Raw genomic sequence first — 16,749 nt, forward strand, 5'->3', positions numbered from 1 at the left:
ACCGCGGGGCCCGCAGTGAAGAAGAGAGCAGGGCCCCAGCGCCTCTTCAGTGTAACAGCCCGAAGAGGAACCCATGCATCTCGCTGCCCTCCGAGGGGAAGCCCAGTGAGATAAGACACCCTCCCCCCAAACTTGGGACACTGGCTGCCAGCAGAACAAACACATCCATCTCGGCAGACACACAGCCAGAAGGCTCCTTACAGGCAAGGAAGGCGAGACCTCTCGCGTGTGCTTGGGCCTGTTGTCAGGAGAGACCAATCCCTGGAAAAGGACACCCTGATTGGTAACATGAGAGGGGCAGGGAAAACGAGGAAGGCCCTCAGTGAAATGGATGGACACAGGGACTGCAACCAGGGGCTGAAACAGAACAATTGTGAGGACTGCGCAGGACCGGGGGTGTTTCATTGTTATGTGCAGTCGCTAGGGGTTGGAACCGACTCAGCGTCACCTAACAACAACAGCGACAAGTGGTTTCCACCTAGTCCAGTGGTCCTTCTCACTGTTCCTCACTGGGCAGGACCCTCCAGCCCTCCCTCCTCCTGACCAAGGCGTGTGACCAGGGTCTGGAGTCAGCCTGGTCTAATACGGCTGCAACCATGCTCCTGCTCCCAAGACTAAGCTACTTGCTGGTGCGTGGATTCCCACTCCAAGTCCATCCCAATCCATCTGCACGGGGACTCTTCCAACATGCCACCTGGTAGCTCCAACCACCCCCACCCATGTAGAGAGTAGCCTGGCACATGGCCATTTGCCCCACAACCGCACTCCCTGCCTGAGTATGTCCCTGGCTTCCATGTCCTCCCTCCAGAGGTGCCTCGCTGTGTCTTTGCAGCTCTTTGGCTTGGGTCTTTGCAAACTCCACAATCACAGGCTGATGTGACTGGCCACACTGGCTGGCACTTTCCCCCTGGATCCACACTGATGGCGCTCAGCGACTAAGAGAAGTGCCTGTGTGGCGATCCAGTGGTGCCTCCCTCTTGCCAGCCTCGCCGTCTGCCGGCCCTGGTCTAGACCATGTTTCCATGCCCTCTGTGACTGGGCACACTGCCTGACAATGCAGAACCGCTGACACTCCTGGGGATTTTTCCAGAATGGACAGGGGCAGCCGGCAAGCCAGCACAGTCAACAGGTGAGAAGAAGTGGGCAGGGGTGGGTGAAGATGGTGGGATCACCATACCTGCACACCAGGAACCCAGCACAGTAAAGGGGGTGGGGGTGGGGGTTGTCTATGGAACACAGGGAGGACCTGGGGGCTGGAGCTGGGTAAAGGAGTGAGATCCCAAGGCAGGCAGCCTAGAAATGAATCCTCTCATCCTCGAGCAAAGACAAATGCCCAAGGGTCTCAGCAGGATCCCTGGTGCTGCATTGACTTACGAGTTGGGCTACTAGCTGAAAAGGCAGCAGTTCGAACCCACCAGGTGCTCCTCGGGTAAAAGAGGAGGCTTTCTGCTCCAGTGAGAGAGTTACAGGCCCGGAAACCCCCAGGAGCAGTGCTGCTCTGTCCCATAGGGTCGCTGTGGGTCAGCGTGCACTGCATGGCGTTGAGGTGGGTTTGCACTTGCTCACACATACGGAAGCCCTACTGGTGTGTTCTTCTAGAATCTAGAGAGCCCAGCCAATCTCACCAGCCACGCCTCAGTCCTAACCAGTGAGACCCCCTCCTCTGGGTGGCAGCCCCAACAAACTGCCTGGGGCTGGTGACTTCAGGACACGACCTCCCTCCGGGGCTCAGAGACAACAAATAGGCCACAGGAGCCCAGGACACTCTCAAAACACAGCCGCATGCCAGGCCTAATTAGTTTACTTTTACCTACCCGCTCCTCCCAGCAGGATCCAATCCCTGCAGCCAAAAGGCTAAGAACCCAGCTGCCAGCTTCTCTGAAGCGGCTGCGTGGAGCCTGTTCATCATTAAGTTTATAAGGGGCCTTGGCTCCCCATCCTCATTCCATGGGCCTGACTCAGGTGAGATCACAGCTGTGAGCGTCCCCAAGCTGTGTGCAGCCAAAGACACTGAGTGAGTGCGTGCACACGTGTGTGTGCATATGTGTGCAAATATGAGCGTGTGTGTGCGTATATGTGAGAGTGGAGTGTGTGTATGATCAGGTGTGTGCGTGTGCATGTTCATGTGTGTGCATGTCTATGAGAGTGTGTACATGTGCATGCATGGTGTGTGAGAGTGTGAATGTCTGCATGCTAATGTGTGAGTATGTGTACCTACATGTGTGTGCATTGTGTGAGAGTGTGAGTATGTGCATGGTATGTGAGAGTGTGCACAGGGGGGCTGCCACCCCTCTAACTCCTTTCTTCTGTGCTGCTGATTAAAATGTTTGGCTTTCTTGTGGACATGGGGTTCTGGAAAGGGAGAGCCATGCTTCAGAAAGTGTTCTGTGTAATGACTTCACCTGGTCCTCAGAGGGCCCCTACAGGCCATGGTGGCGGTGTTAGTCATCGCTCTTGAACCCATCCCAACCCACCGAGACCCCACTGGGGGTAGAGCAGGGTTGTGCTGCACAGGGTTTCTAAGAAGCCCTTGGGTGGGTCTGAACTGCCAACCCATTTCACTTGGCACCACCCAGAGGGTCCTCTGGTAAACATGGCCACCCCTGTTTGACAGGCAGAGACATGAAACGGCGGCTCAAAGTGGACACGGAGACTACCCAAGAGCACACACTGATGAATAGTGAGAGAGCAGCTCTCGACCACACAAACGGGGGCACTCTGGGGGCACACCTAGTGAACTTCTCTTTCCGCTGGCCAAGAACACCACTCCCCTTGCCCCCCCCCCCCGCCCCACTCTCCCCTACTGGGAATTTGGGGTCCTGGTCCAGGCACAATCCTTCTCTGGGTGGAGATACTGGCAACAGATCAAGTTGGGAGCGGTTGGTGGCCCTATTGATTGATTGAGTTGGGGTCAAGTGGCTTGGACGAGCAGCGCGAAGGACTGCTGGGCAGAGAGAGGGGACAAAACCAAACTGAGCTGAGAGACAGAAGGGAGGGTCTTTGTGGCCATCACTTTCAGATTTCATGGTTCTTTGATGCCCGCTGTGTGCCGGCTGGGTGGGTTCTGTGAAATATACATCTTTTACCAGGTGGATCCAAGGAGCCCTGGGGAAGCACTGTGTTTGGCATTGGACTGCTCACCACAAGGACTGTGGTTCAAGTTCACCAGGCAGTCTGTGTGAGAGAGAGTTGAGGCAGTCTGTGTCCATACAGATGCAAGGTCTCTCAAATCTTAGGGAGCAAGTGTGCCTGTCCAAACAGTCGCTATGAGTTAGAATGGACTTGACGTCAGTGGGTGGGTTGGCTGAGGTCCAGCGCCTTACTATTTACATGCAGACCCCAAATCCTAATATTCTCCATGCTCTGTCATGAGAATTAAGTCGTATGTGGGTTGGAAATGTGTTTTGCAGTCTATGAAGCACCAGACCGTTGTTACTTATGGGACTATTGCCCTTGGGCTGTCATAACAAATGCTCACGAACTGGCGGTTTGAAAACAACAGGTATTGCTGCTCTGAGAATGTGGGAGGCCAGAAGCCCAGACCATCATTTGGGTGGGTTCCCTCTGGTTCTCAGCCACGGGCATCTGCTGGGATCCTTGTCCTGCCTTGGTTCTGGGTCCTGCAACTGCAATCTCAGCCCCCATGTTGGCAAAGGCTTCTTCCCGCTGGGTCTCGGTGTGCCTTTCCCTTCTCCTCTCTCAGAAGCCTACTTGCCATTGGAATTACGTTGATCCTTATCCAGGATCACCGCAGCTCAAGATCCCTACCTTCAAAGTCGCTGATTGCAAACACGTCTCCCTGCTGAGGTTCTGGATCCTGGGTGTACCAGTTTTTGTTTGTTTGGTTGTTTGCGGGGCGGGGGGGATGGTCAACATTCAACACACATGTAGGGCAGTAGATGATTCGATATGGCTTTTCAATCGTCTTTTGTCTTTGGAATGCCTACCAAGTGACTGGGCGGGACCGTGTAAATGCGAGGTGCTTGTGGCCCACCAAGGGGAGTGGATAGCTTGCTAATAACGTAGCTAAGGTGCACGGTGCCCATTTGGGGTGGGGCCACACAGATGGGACGTATGAAGCTCTAATGTGGGGGTGGGTCAATTCTGTCATCCCATGAGCCATCTCAGAAGTCAGAAGGGGTTCTCACTACCATCAGGAGAGAAGAACCCGAGTGACGCACGTGTGTTGGATCTGAGCGCCCTGGCCACTGAATCTCCTTGACCTAGGAGCCAGACAGCTGTGGTAGCAGCCACGTGGTGGGGGAGTGGCCCCAGCTGAAGAGCAGGAGACTTGAGGGCAGAGGGTGGGTTCACCTCGGTTCCCACAGAGAGAAAGCGGAGTGCCTTCAGGCAGGAGACTAGTTGGTGGAGTGGGGTGCCTCCTGGCATTTGTTGACCCGGGGAGCTGGCGCTTAACACCTCTAGGGTGAGGCTATTAACTGAGAGAAATGCATGTGGGCAGAGCTAAATAAACCTGGCAATATTGCCTGAGCTGGGCAGAGGCAAGAAGCCCAGTGGCTGAGAGGCGCAGGACCAGAGAGAGCTGTGCCTGTAAGTATGATGAGAAGAGACTATCCTGACCGAAGAACTGTATCCTGGGCATGTCTGATCCTGAATTGTAACCTGTTAACTCTCCTAGTAAGCCCCATAATCATGAGTAGGGTCTGTGAGTTCTGTGTGGCCATCTCAATGAACTATGGAACCCGACGGAGAAGCAGAGGGTGCCGAGGGAGGGGCGCTTGGTGTCAGATGTGGTAAAGAAGGCTAGAGGATGGAGGCATATCTGGCCTCCATTTCCTGAGCATCTCAGCCTTGGACTGATGTCAGAATTGATTCTCCTTTCCCCTGTGAAGTCAAGGGAGGTCAGATAGCACCCACACGTCATTTCCACAACTCTACAGGTAATTAATAGAAAGCCAGCAAAGGTAAAAATAAAAAAAGACCTTCAGTGAAACAGGTGACATAGTGGCTGCAACAATGGGATCCATCATCACTCAAATTGTGAGGTCGGCGGGGCAAGGACAGGCAGTGCTTTGGGTCCTGGGTCGCCATGAGTTGGAACAGACTCAACGTCACCTAAATAACAATAGGTGATGCTTTTCATGGTGAGGCCACCTATAGCAGTTACATAATCTGGTGTCAACTTGTGAAAGGGTGGAGTCTACCCTGTCAATCAGGTCGCGGCTTGATGACTTCATTTTGGAGGTGCTATGGAGATAAATAGCTCACTGGAGGCCACATACACTCTCTGCTACACTTTCCTGTTGACAAGGCACATGGAGCTCTGCTGATGGCAGCCAGCGTCTTGGAGCTGGAGGAGCCACATGGAGACCCACGCCAGATGCTTCTACTGCCACTGGATCCACAAGACTTTCCACCACACTGGCCTGTGATCTTCCTGCACTCAGTGTCATTGCATGAGTTGCATGAGTCTGAAGAGGATTTTACAGACTGGTATCAGACATATGGGCTAACATCAGACTTATGGACTCGATTTGGACTGGGCTGGGATGTTTCTCAATACACTATTGCGCTTTTCTATAAAGTTCTTTCTTAGACACATATGAGTGTCCCTGAATTTGTTTCTCTAGTCTACCTGGAGTAACACACCTCCTTAGAGCATATATGTTCTTGGCTCAAATCTCTTACTTCTGGCATGTTTATCATATGGGTTTCACCTTCAAATTTCCACCGGAGAAAAGTCAACTAAAATTACTGAGCCTCTTCTCTGCACCAGGTGTCTTCACACCCATTACAGTGACTGTGAGGGGAGGTGTGTTAGTCAGGGTTGACTAGAGAAACAAATCCAGGGCGGCACTCATCTATGTAAAAGAAAGAGCTTTATAAAAAGAGTAATTGTGTATCAAGAAAACATCCCAGCCCAGTCCAGATCAAGTCCGTAAGTCCGATATTAGCCCAGATCCCCAATGCCAGTCTATAAATTCCTCTTCAGACTCACGAAACATATGCAATGACGCCAAATGCAAGAAGATCACAGGGCAGTGTGTTGAAAATCTTGTAGATTCAGTGGCAGTGGAAGCATCTCAGCACTGGCGTGGGTCTCCCCGTGGCTCCTCCAGCTCCAGGGCTCTGGCTCCATCAGTGCAGCTCCATGTGCCTTGTCAACAGGAATGTGTGGTAAAGAGAGTGTATCTGGCCTCCAATGAGCTATTTATCTCCTTCGCGCCTCCAAATTGAGGACATAAGGCTGCAACCTGATTGACAAACTAGACTCCTCCCCTTGGCAGGAGATTATGTAACTGCTTATGGCCCCATATGGAGCCCTGATGGCATAGGGACCACACATTGAGTGGTGATCCACAAGATCAACAGTTTGAAACCACTAGCCAATCCTAGGGAGAAAGACGGGTCTTCTACTCCTGTGAAGAGCTGTAGTCTTGGAAACTCACCATTGGAAACCCACAGGGGCAGTGCTACCCTGTCCTGTAGGGTGTCTGTGAGTCAGCATTGACTCAGTGGCAGTGAACTTGGTTTTTTGATGACCCCTTTTGAAAGAGGTGTGAGCTGTGGCTCAGAGGTAGGTGACGTGATGAGGTGGACTGAGTTGGATTCCCGCCTCCAGCAGGTCTGTTTCTAGACCTTTCCTTCTGTGGGGCCTGAGTCTTTCCTGAGTGCCTAAACTTTCTTCTACAACTGTCCCCACCACCCTACACACACTCCTCTCTCTCTCTCTCTCTCTCTCTCTCTCTCTCTCTCTCTCTCTCTCTCTCTATCTCTCTCTCTCTCTCTCTCTCTCTCTCTATTCTTTGATCAGGTGCTTCCCGCTCCGTTCCATGTGAGAGCAGTCAGTCTTGCTTGGCCTCCTCTGTCCATGGCAAGAGATGCTTTAGCAATTACGTTACACTCTGTCCAACCCCATGGGGGTTATTCCTGTTGGAGGGTAACCATAAAACAGGCTGGTTGGAAGTCCCAGAAGGTAAGGTTCTCCTCCAAAGAGTTTTCCAACTGCTCAGCAGGAATGGCAGGGACTGCCCCTCTCTCTCTGGCAGCTCTGATGAACAGGGAAAGCCAGGGGCCAGGTCATCAGGGACTCTGGACCACTTCTTGTTCCCAGGCTCAGGCTGAGTCCCAGGCACTGCTCCAGCGAGAGAACAAAAGTTGTCCCTGCTCCTGACCTTCCCGCAACCTCCAAGCCAGTCCCATGGCAGCCTGAAATACGTGTGGCTGGAGCAGACGCCCAATGGTCCTGCTGCCAGGAGGCCAGAGAGATGGGACCAAGTCCCTGTCCTCTAGGAGTTGGCTACTGAATGAGACATCAAGGCAAGCCCATGCAAGCATGAAGGCGTGCCACGTAAGAGACTGGTGACTTTTCTGCAGGGAACCCCAAGCTCCCCTAGAAAAAAATCTCAGCGTAGGATTTAGAAGGAAGGGCCAGTGTTTTCCAAGCTGGGTGGGAATAAGGATGGGAATGCAGAGTTGCAGGGGTGCTTTGCCATGGGACTAGTATGTACAAAGGCACTAAGTAGCTTTGTGTGTGTCCAATAGCCAGCTACTATTGATAACAAAGGCGGGGCTTTCTTCTTCCAGTAAGAGTTGCAGTCTAGGTAACCCACAGGGCAGCCCTGCCCTGACCTCTAGCAGTGGTTCTCAACCTTTCTCATGCCGAGACCCTTTAATACAGTTCCTCATGTGGTGGTGACCCTCAACCATAAAATTATATTCATTGCTACTTCATTACTGTTGTTTTGCTACTGTGATGAATCAGGTGACCCCTGTGAAAGGGTCGTTTGACCCCCAAAGGGGTCACAACCCACAGGTTGAGAACTGCTGCCCTATAGGGTTGCCATGAGTCAAAAAATGGACTCTGTGGCCATGAGTTTGGTTATTTCGTTTTTGTTGGTGACAAAAGGCATCTTGGTGGCATAGCCTTGAGCTCAAAAATTTGAAACCGCCAGCCACCCCCAAGGGAGAAAGACAGGGCTTTCTACTCCTGTGAAGAGTTACAGTCTCAGAGGGCAGTTCTACCCTGCCCTGTAGGGTCACTATGAGTCGGAATCCACTCTCAGACAATGAGCTGGTAAGTGACCACCAACGATGGCCGGGCCTCTCATCAGGGGGTTGGAAAGTGGAGGATGGTGGGTGGTCCTCCCCCTCAGCTGTCCCCATCCTTCCCTAGGCCCCTCAGTTACTACATGTGGTCCTGGGCCTTCCTGGGGTATGATGTGTTCGCTGAGGTGACCTCACAGCCACCAGGGTGACAGGGACCAAGTTCAGGCACTCCTAAGTCCCTGGGCGTGTCAACTTATCTCTGTAAGGATGTCGAGATTAATGACAGCCTTCTTCAGAAATGTTGTTTGCTCCTGGCCTCCAGGAATATGCTGCTCCAGCAGTCCCTGTGAGTGCTCTCATCTGGGAATGATGCCGCTGGCTGATAGCACTCATGTGAATATGCTTTTGCCTTTCAGAGAGCAAACCCTCCTGAATTACACACTGCAATTGAGAAATGACACTCACATGCTGAAGAATAGGGCCTGTGTCCTTACGGGCTGGCACCAGTCCTTACGTTTTTTGAAGACCCCTGGGGATTTCTATTGTGGCATAAATCTCTGGTACCCTACATACACACATACCAAGTTCATTATTGCGATTTTTATGCCGATGTTGTATTTATAAAGCTTTAGCGAGACACCCAGTGTGGTAGTTATATACTTGTTTGTGAATTTGAGGATTAAGAGTGTCGGGGTGGAGTCTAGCCTGTCAATCTGGAGATAGCCAATGAGACATTTGTGTGGACATGGCCTTTTACTGAGAATTCTGGGAAATTCAGTATTTCCTCCTTGGAGGCGGGAGACATTTCTCTCTCTGCTCAGATCCTGAGAGACATTGCAGCTTGCAAGACACATGGAACTATGCTAGTTCCATGAGCTGGAGAAGCCACATGGACCTACCCTGATGCAGCTAGAACCATGGACCTGGAGAAGCCACATAGAGACCCCTGAGATGCTGAGACCCCTGTAAGTGCTGAAATGCTTACACCACCACTAGATCCAAAGATTTTCTACCCACTGGCCTGTGATCATCCTGTATTTGGCATCATTGCATGTATTTCATGAGGCTGAAGAGGGCTTTATAGATTGATATTGGACATATGGGCTAATATTTGACTTATGGACTTGATCTGGACTGAGCTGGTTTGTCTTTTCAATATTCAATTGCTATTGTATATAAACCTTTCTTATACACATATGAGTTTCTATGGATTTGTTTCTCTAGTCTACCTGGACTAACACACCCAAGTTCTAGCTTTCTTTATGAGAGAAATGCCTTCAGTGAACTTGGCCCCAGGCATGATCTCTTTGACCTCAGAGTTTGTTCAGGTTGACTGTATGGTAATGGTCTATAGCACAGATACTCGTGGTGGGAGGGGTTGGGGATGGGAGTGGAGGACAACTCTCTCTAACTGAAATTTTGATCCAGTGTGGGTGACACAATCCCACAAGAATGGGGTACTTCCTCAATGGTGGCTTTGGGCTGTACAGCTGACTCCAAAAATATCCCAAAGCAAACCACACTCAGGGTCATTGAATGCATTCTGACTCCGGGCCAGGGTAGACCTGAGCCCAAGGGGGCGCCAGCTCTCCTGCTTTATGAGGGCAGCAGGCATCTCACAGAAGGAGCCCTGGTGGCATAGTGGGTTCTCTGTCGGGGTTGCGGACTGCAAAGTCAACAGTTGGAATCTGCCAGCCTGTCCGGGGGAGACAGATGAGACTGGTCTGCTCCTGTAAAGATGGGCAGTCTCCGAAACCCCAGGGAGCAAGCCCAACGCTGTTCTATAGGGTCACTGAGTCAGAATCGACTCGATGGCCTTCCTTCTGCTTGAGCATCTTCCAGGGCCCTTCTAGTGCCTGTGTGGGTGGTTAGGCCTTGAAGGCTATGGGTTGGGTTGTATGCAGTATCCCCGTGCCTACTCTGGAATGTTTCCCCAAACTTGCCGCACCCTCAGAAACGCCAAAGAAACATGCTGGTTCCAAGGCCCCACCCGGCGATGGAGCCCGGGGATCTGTTTGTCTAACCAGTACTCCTCCTCTTACGACTTGACAACTTGAGAAGGACGCACTAGGGAAGTGGCTCTCAGATGGGCCCTCCTCGCTAATGTCTGAAAAAACTGTGTGTGCATCATGGGTTACCGTGCGGTGGGCTGCTAACTGAAGGTCGGCAGTTTGAAACCACCAGCCACAACATGGAAGAAAGATGAGGTTTTCTACTCCTGTAAAGAGGTACAGGCTCAGATACCCACAGGGGCAGTACTGCTATGACCTAGGCTCACTCTTAGCCTCAATCAACTGGATGACGGTGACTCTGGAGTGTGTGTGTGTGTGTGTGTGTGTGTGTGTGTGTGTGTGTGTGGTTCGGGTGAAAGTGTACAGTGCAGATGAGTGTTCTGTTCAGCAGCACATAACCACTTTCTTTTGTGACGGTAGTTACAACCCCCTCAAAATAACATCCCTCTCCCTCTTTCCACCCTGGGCTCCCCATTTCCATGCATCTTTTATCTGTTCCCAGTGTGTGTGTGTGTGTGTGTGTGTGTGTGTGTGTGTGTGTGTGTGAATGTAGGTGTTCTCTCGACCTCCCCTATTTCTGATTGTGACCTGTTTGCTTAGCTTGGCTTCTGAGGAGGACCAGAAGAGATGGCCCGCAGGACAGAGATTCCCAGGACTCGTCCAGCTCCTGCCTGGGGCACTCTCGGGCCTCACCTGTGGAAGGGAAAGAGCACCTCCTCCCTGGGGTTACTAGGAGAGGGAAGGTCAAGGGTTAGAATGGCTTTTCAGAGCGTAAGGTGGGCAGGGGAATGAGGATATCAAGGATATCAATACAGACGGAATGCCTTTTCTCTTGGCAGGCTGTAGCATCATAGGAAGGGGCTGGCCGAGGGCAGGTGGACCCAGGCTCCAGCTTGCAGGTGCACAGGTGCAGAGGTGCTCAGGTTTCCATCCCAGGCTGAGAAGATGGAAAGGGTTGGATGAGGCGCTGCCCTGCACACCGATACCTTGCAATGGGAGGAGACTCTCCTGGCGGGTATCCAAGCCACAAGTCCGGGTCCAGGACGTGGAGGCACTTGGCAGCAGGGCACATACTAGCTCCAGTGACCACCCGCCCCTGTTGGGTCTGATTTCCACCCAGAGGTGGGGTCGGGTGGGGGAAGAGCAGCATGGTGGTCTGTTGTTCATTCCTGCACCTTCTTCGCAATCTTCTCATCACGCTTGTCCAGGTGTGTGACACAATGTACATATGCCGACACAACATTGTCTTGCCGGGCCAACTTATGTTGCATAACGGCAGAAGGCCATTGAGAAAGACGAAGGCCTTCAAGGAGATGGGCGGACATGGCAGCTGAAACTGTAGGCTCCGGTCTAATTGTGATCGTGAGGACAGGGCAGGACCAGGCAGTGCTTTGTGCTGGCGTACTCAGCGTCACTGTGCATCAGAACGGATGGGAATGGGGGTGGGGGGGTGGGGGGGCACTAACAACAAACTCTCCTACTATCCGTTGCCAAGCTCTCCCTAGCAGTTTGTGAAGGAGGAAACTGCGACTCGAGGGATGTCGGGAACTACGTGGTCCAGGGTCGATGAAAGAAGTAAACCCCAGGCTAGGGCTGTTCGCACCTTCATACTGTCTTTTGAGTCCTGAGGGAGGGCCGTGGCCTGTGGGCAAAAGGCAGGGCACAGGCACCAGGGTCCTGTTAGCAGAGCATGTCCCTAGCAGTTCCTGCATCTTCTCGTCCCTGTGCCTTGGAGATCTGGGAGCCACCAAGCTGGGGGCTTATCCACACTTCTAAAAATCGTCGGTGTTTCTGGGCCAGCAGCTAGGAGGGCCACACTGAGCACTGACAGTGCCCTGGACACATTTCCCTCCCAAGCTTTCCCCGCTTTGGCTCCCTCATCAAGAGCGACCTTTCCCAATGTCTCCCATCCATGAGGGGCTGCAGGGGGACCTCCGGTGAGAGGTCTGCGAAACTGGGACAGGGGTTAACTGGTACACCAGCTGCTTAGGGAAGAAGATCAGCTCAAACCAGTGGGCTTTGAGCAGATCCGACTCAGGGACCCGGTGTGTGCAAGGCAGGCCTGCATACCTCCGGGATTCCAGGACTGCGACCTTTGGGAAGGAGATAGGGACCCCTTTCTTCTGAGATGCTCCTGGGTGGGTTGGAACTGCTAATCCTTGAGAAAGGGTTAGGGTTAGGGCAATTAGGGTTAGAGTTAGGGTGAGGGTTGGCGGGGAATGATTAACCATTTGTGTCACTTAGGGACTGCAAAGATAAGCTCCCCCCACCCATCCAGTCGATTCTGACTCATAGCAACCCTATAGGACAGGGTAGAACTGCCCCCTGTGGGTTTCCAAAGCTGGAAATCTTTATGGAAGCTGAAGAGTACATTTTTCCCCCTTGTAATGGCTAGTGGATTTGAACCATTGACCATTTGTTTAGTCCAATGCTTTACCCACTAAGACCCCTGAAAGAAATACTCAGAACAGAACTGACCGATGGTTTCCCTGTAGGACAGTGCAGAATTGTTCCTTAGGGTTTCAGAGACTAAATCTTTACCATTCATCTTCAGTCTTCCTTATTCCATGTCCAACGTTCACGTGCACATGAAGAGCCAATTGAAGAGATCACAGCTTGGGTCAGGAGCACCTTAGTGCTCAAAGTGACATCTTGTTTTCAACACTTTAAACGAGGTCTGGTGCAGCAGATTCACCCAACGCAGTGCATCTTGTTTGATCTCTCACCTGCTGCTTCTGTGAGCATTGATTTTTAGATCCAAGCAGGACTAAATCCATGACAACTTCAATCTTTTCTCTCTTTATCACAATATTAACCATGGGTCCAGTTGTGAGGATGGTGGCGTTCTGGACATTAAGTTGTCATCCACACTGAAGGCTGCAATCCTTGATGTCCTGTCAGCAAGCGCTTCAGGTCCTCCTCACAGTCAGCAAGCCAGGTTGTGTCATCTGCATATCACAGGTGCTGGCAAGGAATCTTGGAAGTCCCATGGACCGCCACTAGAACAAGCCAACCTGTTCTGGAAGAGGTACAGTTGGAATGCTCCTTAAAAGCAAGGGTGGAGAGACTTCATTTCACGTAGCCTGAGGTCCTCCTGGATCGCCCATGTTGTAAGATATTTTGCAGACTCGTCGATTGATCCGATTTGAAACTTGTGGTCATTACATAATTTCCGTGTCAACTTGATCAATAGAGCGAAGGGGTGCACTCTAGCGTGTCAATCAGGTCACAGCCTGATCACGCTTCCTTGTAGACTTCAGAGAGCCCCGGGAAGGGGACTACAAGCATCAGCCGACTGTTGCCGAAGATGGCGGGACTCCTGAACAACACAGAGGCACTGAAGGTCTCGTGAGCCTTGGGGAAGAGGCAGGAACAGGCTGAAAGGGAAGGTGAAAGAGGTCTCAAGGAAGGCTTCCCGGAATGCACACCGTGGCTCCAGCACCAATCCCTGAGGAGTCAGGCGTACGTGACCCAGGATGTCCCCGTCTCCCCGTCTTCTCACTGATGGGACATGGGCAGAATGTAATGTGGAATCGTGTTAAGTCACATTCAATCAGGGCTCTGCTCAGATCCAGCCAGGGAACTTCAGATAATAACAGCTTATTGATTTGTGAGTCCCAATTAAGTCTGTCAGCAAAAAGCTGGGCTTTGGTAATGTGATTATTCTCGGCGACATGGCATTTGGATATCAGCATCAATAACATTTACCTTGAGACCCAACTAAAAGCAAAATGCTCCTGACCCGCTGAGCTGTGCCCCTCCTCGCCCCAAAAGCCAGAGCACGCAAGCCCTGAGAAGTCTGTCCCCAAACCTAAATTCCACCACATTCACAAACCGTGCTGTCCCCGACATCTGGTTTTTTTTTTTGTTGTTTTTTTTGTAAGAGGATAGCAAGAGGACTCTCGCTTTTGAGACCTGTCCCTCACACATCATTCGCTGATCTCAAGCCTGGAATTCCAGCCTGCAAGGGGCAGCTCTTGGGTGGTCCTCATACTTTGCTAGAAGGAGTTCAACTGGGCAGGTGAGTCCCAGGGCCCCCTGAGCCTGTACCTCTCCCCTTTCAGAGAAGACCTAAGAAGAGTTAGCCCTTTTTTTGTTTGTTTGTTTGCTTGCTTTATAGGGTTATTTTAAAATGCATTTTAAAGCATTGTAACCAGTAAACTAACATTCTGCATGGAGAGATGTCTTTTCCTTATACCTTGGCCAAATTCAGAGGCTCTGGAACTCTGCCTTTCCCCAAATGCCAAACGAGGGCCTCTCCGTTCTCCCAGCCCTAACATCTTTTTATTATTATTAATTGTTTTAAAAAGTGGTATTAATAATTAAGTCTATGTTTTTTTTAAAAAAAAGAAATAGGCCAGTCCTAACATCCTGACCATATAAGCATGTTAGCATCCTCCATTAACAAGGCTGGAACCTTCAATGACCATTAACAAGAAACCTACCAAAGGTGTAAAAGAGGCTATGCATTTGTCTGCTCAACAGCCAGTCCTATTCAACCAAGAATGTACCTGGTGCTCGGTAAACGCCTGCTGGATTTGATCAGATGGCTAATGTGGATGTTAGCCATCACACCCAGTTCTGTCAACCACCAGCGTTCATCGGCACTCAATGTAAGCCTTTGAGAAATAATGATCAATACCGTATAGGACCCTATCCCAGAGAGCCTACTAGGGACTGAAAAGGATGGGGGAGTGGGTATGGTCATTTATTAGAAAACTGAAAATCGATGATAGAACTAAGAGCAAACCACCATGAGAACCTCGGGTGACAATGGCCTTTCAGTCACCCTGTGGGGGCTGTGGGACTCGTGAGATAAACGTGCAAAGCATAAAATCCACAGAAGACGAGGCGTAGGAGGAATAGTGTGAACAATTCAGGCAAAGCGAAATGGTGTAAACAGAGAAAGATCGACCAATGGGGCTGCTCATAGCACAGTTAGGACGACAGTATTCTAAAGGGCATGGGAGCCATTTATCCAAACTCTTTGAACCTGTGGTGTGGTGGATTATTTGATGTGGCGCTTTTAGCCATCGTCTTTGTAATTGTAACCCAATGAGCAGGTAGGATAATTATGCAAATATAAGGTGTTTGGGGTCCACCACAGGGATTGAAGAACTCATTTGCTGGTATAGCTGAGTGACTTTGGGATATTTCTCAATAGAGCTCAAAGAACTTTGCAATACTGATTGAGCGTATAGAGACAAAAGGGCCAAGTGACTGAGAACCAGGAGAGGCCTGCCTGCAGGCTTGCTGCAAAGACGCTATCCTGACAGAGAACTGTATCCTGACCATGTCTGACCCCGAGTTGTAACCTGCTAACTTCCATGATAAACCCCTTAATCCTGGGTATGGTCTGTGAGTGCTCTGTGGTCATTGCAATGGGTTACGGAACCCAGCAGACACGGACAGAGCATCATGGGAGGAAGAATGGGTGTCAAAACTGGTGTCGAAGGCTGGAGGGCAGAGACATGTCTCACCTCAACACCTCTACCCAGTCTTTGGTTGATGCTGAGGTTGATTCCCATTCCCTCCTGTGAAGTCAAAGGAGGTCACACATTGCTAACTGCTATTTTTACAGAAACTTACAGCACAAAGAGTAAACTTCAGTGGATATAATTTTTTAAAGGCATAAAACAGAAGCTGGGGGGAAACCAGGATGAAATGTAAACCATCACGAAGACCCCTCACTTCCTTCTGAGCCCACACCAGAACTGCCTCCGCTGTCCATAATTCTACCAACAGTACCCCAAAGCAATCGAGCTTTTTATTCTCAGGCATCTTAAAATTCTGCCAGCCTTTACTCGTTCTCCGAATCCAGATTCATCTGCATATTTAAGCTGTCTGTGGGAGCAGACGCCCACTCCTGGTACCAAATTCTCTCTTAGTTCACAGGTCAATCTTTACCTGGGCTTCCTGGAGGACGTGTCTTATTCCCAGGTGACAGCAAAGACAACAGAATGAAAGGAAGCACTCACAAACAAGGTTGAGGGCATCTTGCAGGAACTCAGGAGCCAAACCAAAGCCATTCAACACAAGTTGAAGAATGTGAGCCACAACATTCTAAATGATATCTCTAGATTCTCTCCCAATAAATCTAGATACTCTCCGCTGTGTGGAGAGACAAGAGGATGGAAAGAGGAAAACATTTTTAAAGTAACTGTACTGTACAGTGCGACAGCTGGCTGACACTACCTTATTCGGGAGATCAAGTATAAGATCACTAGTGAATATTAAGGGTGATAGACTGTGTGCTGGATGTGTAATACTGTATATTACATGTGTGATCCCTATGCCATCAGGGGCCATAAACCTCCTATAGCAGTTACACGTGTGTGAAATTGTCTATTAAGCAAACATCCCATACTATGCTTCATTTTCATCTCTCTCTAGTTCTGCGGGTCTGTGGCAGTCTCTCAGGCCACTGAATTGTAAAGGAGCGTGTGTCCATTGAACGGTTAAAATAAATAAAAGGGTGCCAACGGTGATGGCACAGGTTTTCTGGGGGAAAAGGGGGGGACACTTGATCCTGCCAAGGCAAGCAGGAGGGACGGGTGGTGGCAGGATTACAGGCCTGGGAAACAGCCATGGAAACAAGGATAGCTTGGCTGTCAGAAGGACGGCAGGTGATGGACACATAATGGGGAGCGGGGAGCTTAAGGGCGGGTACCTGGAGAGGGAACGTGATTAAGGAACACTGGCACTGGGTGGCTGTGATGATGGAGGC

The sequence above is a fragment of the Tenrec ecaudatus genome, chromosome 12, assembly GCF_050624435.1.
Source record: "Tenrec ecaudatus isolate mTenEca1 chromosome 12, mTenEca1.hap1, whole genome shotgun sequence".
Classification (NCBI taxonomy): domain Eukaryota; kingdom Metazoa; phylum Chordata; class Mammalia; order Afrosoricida; family Tenrecidae; genus Tenrec; species Tenrec ecaudatus.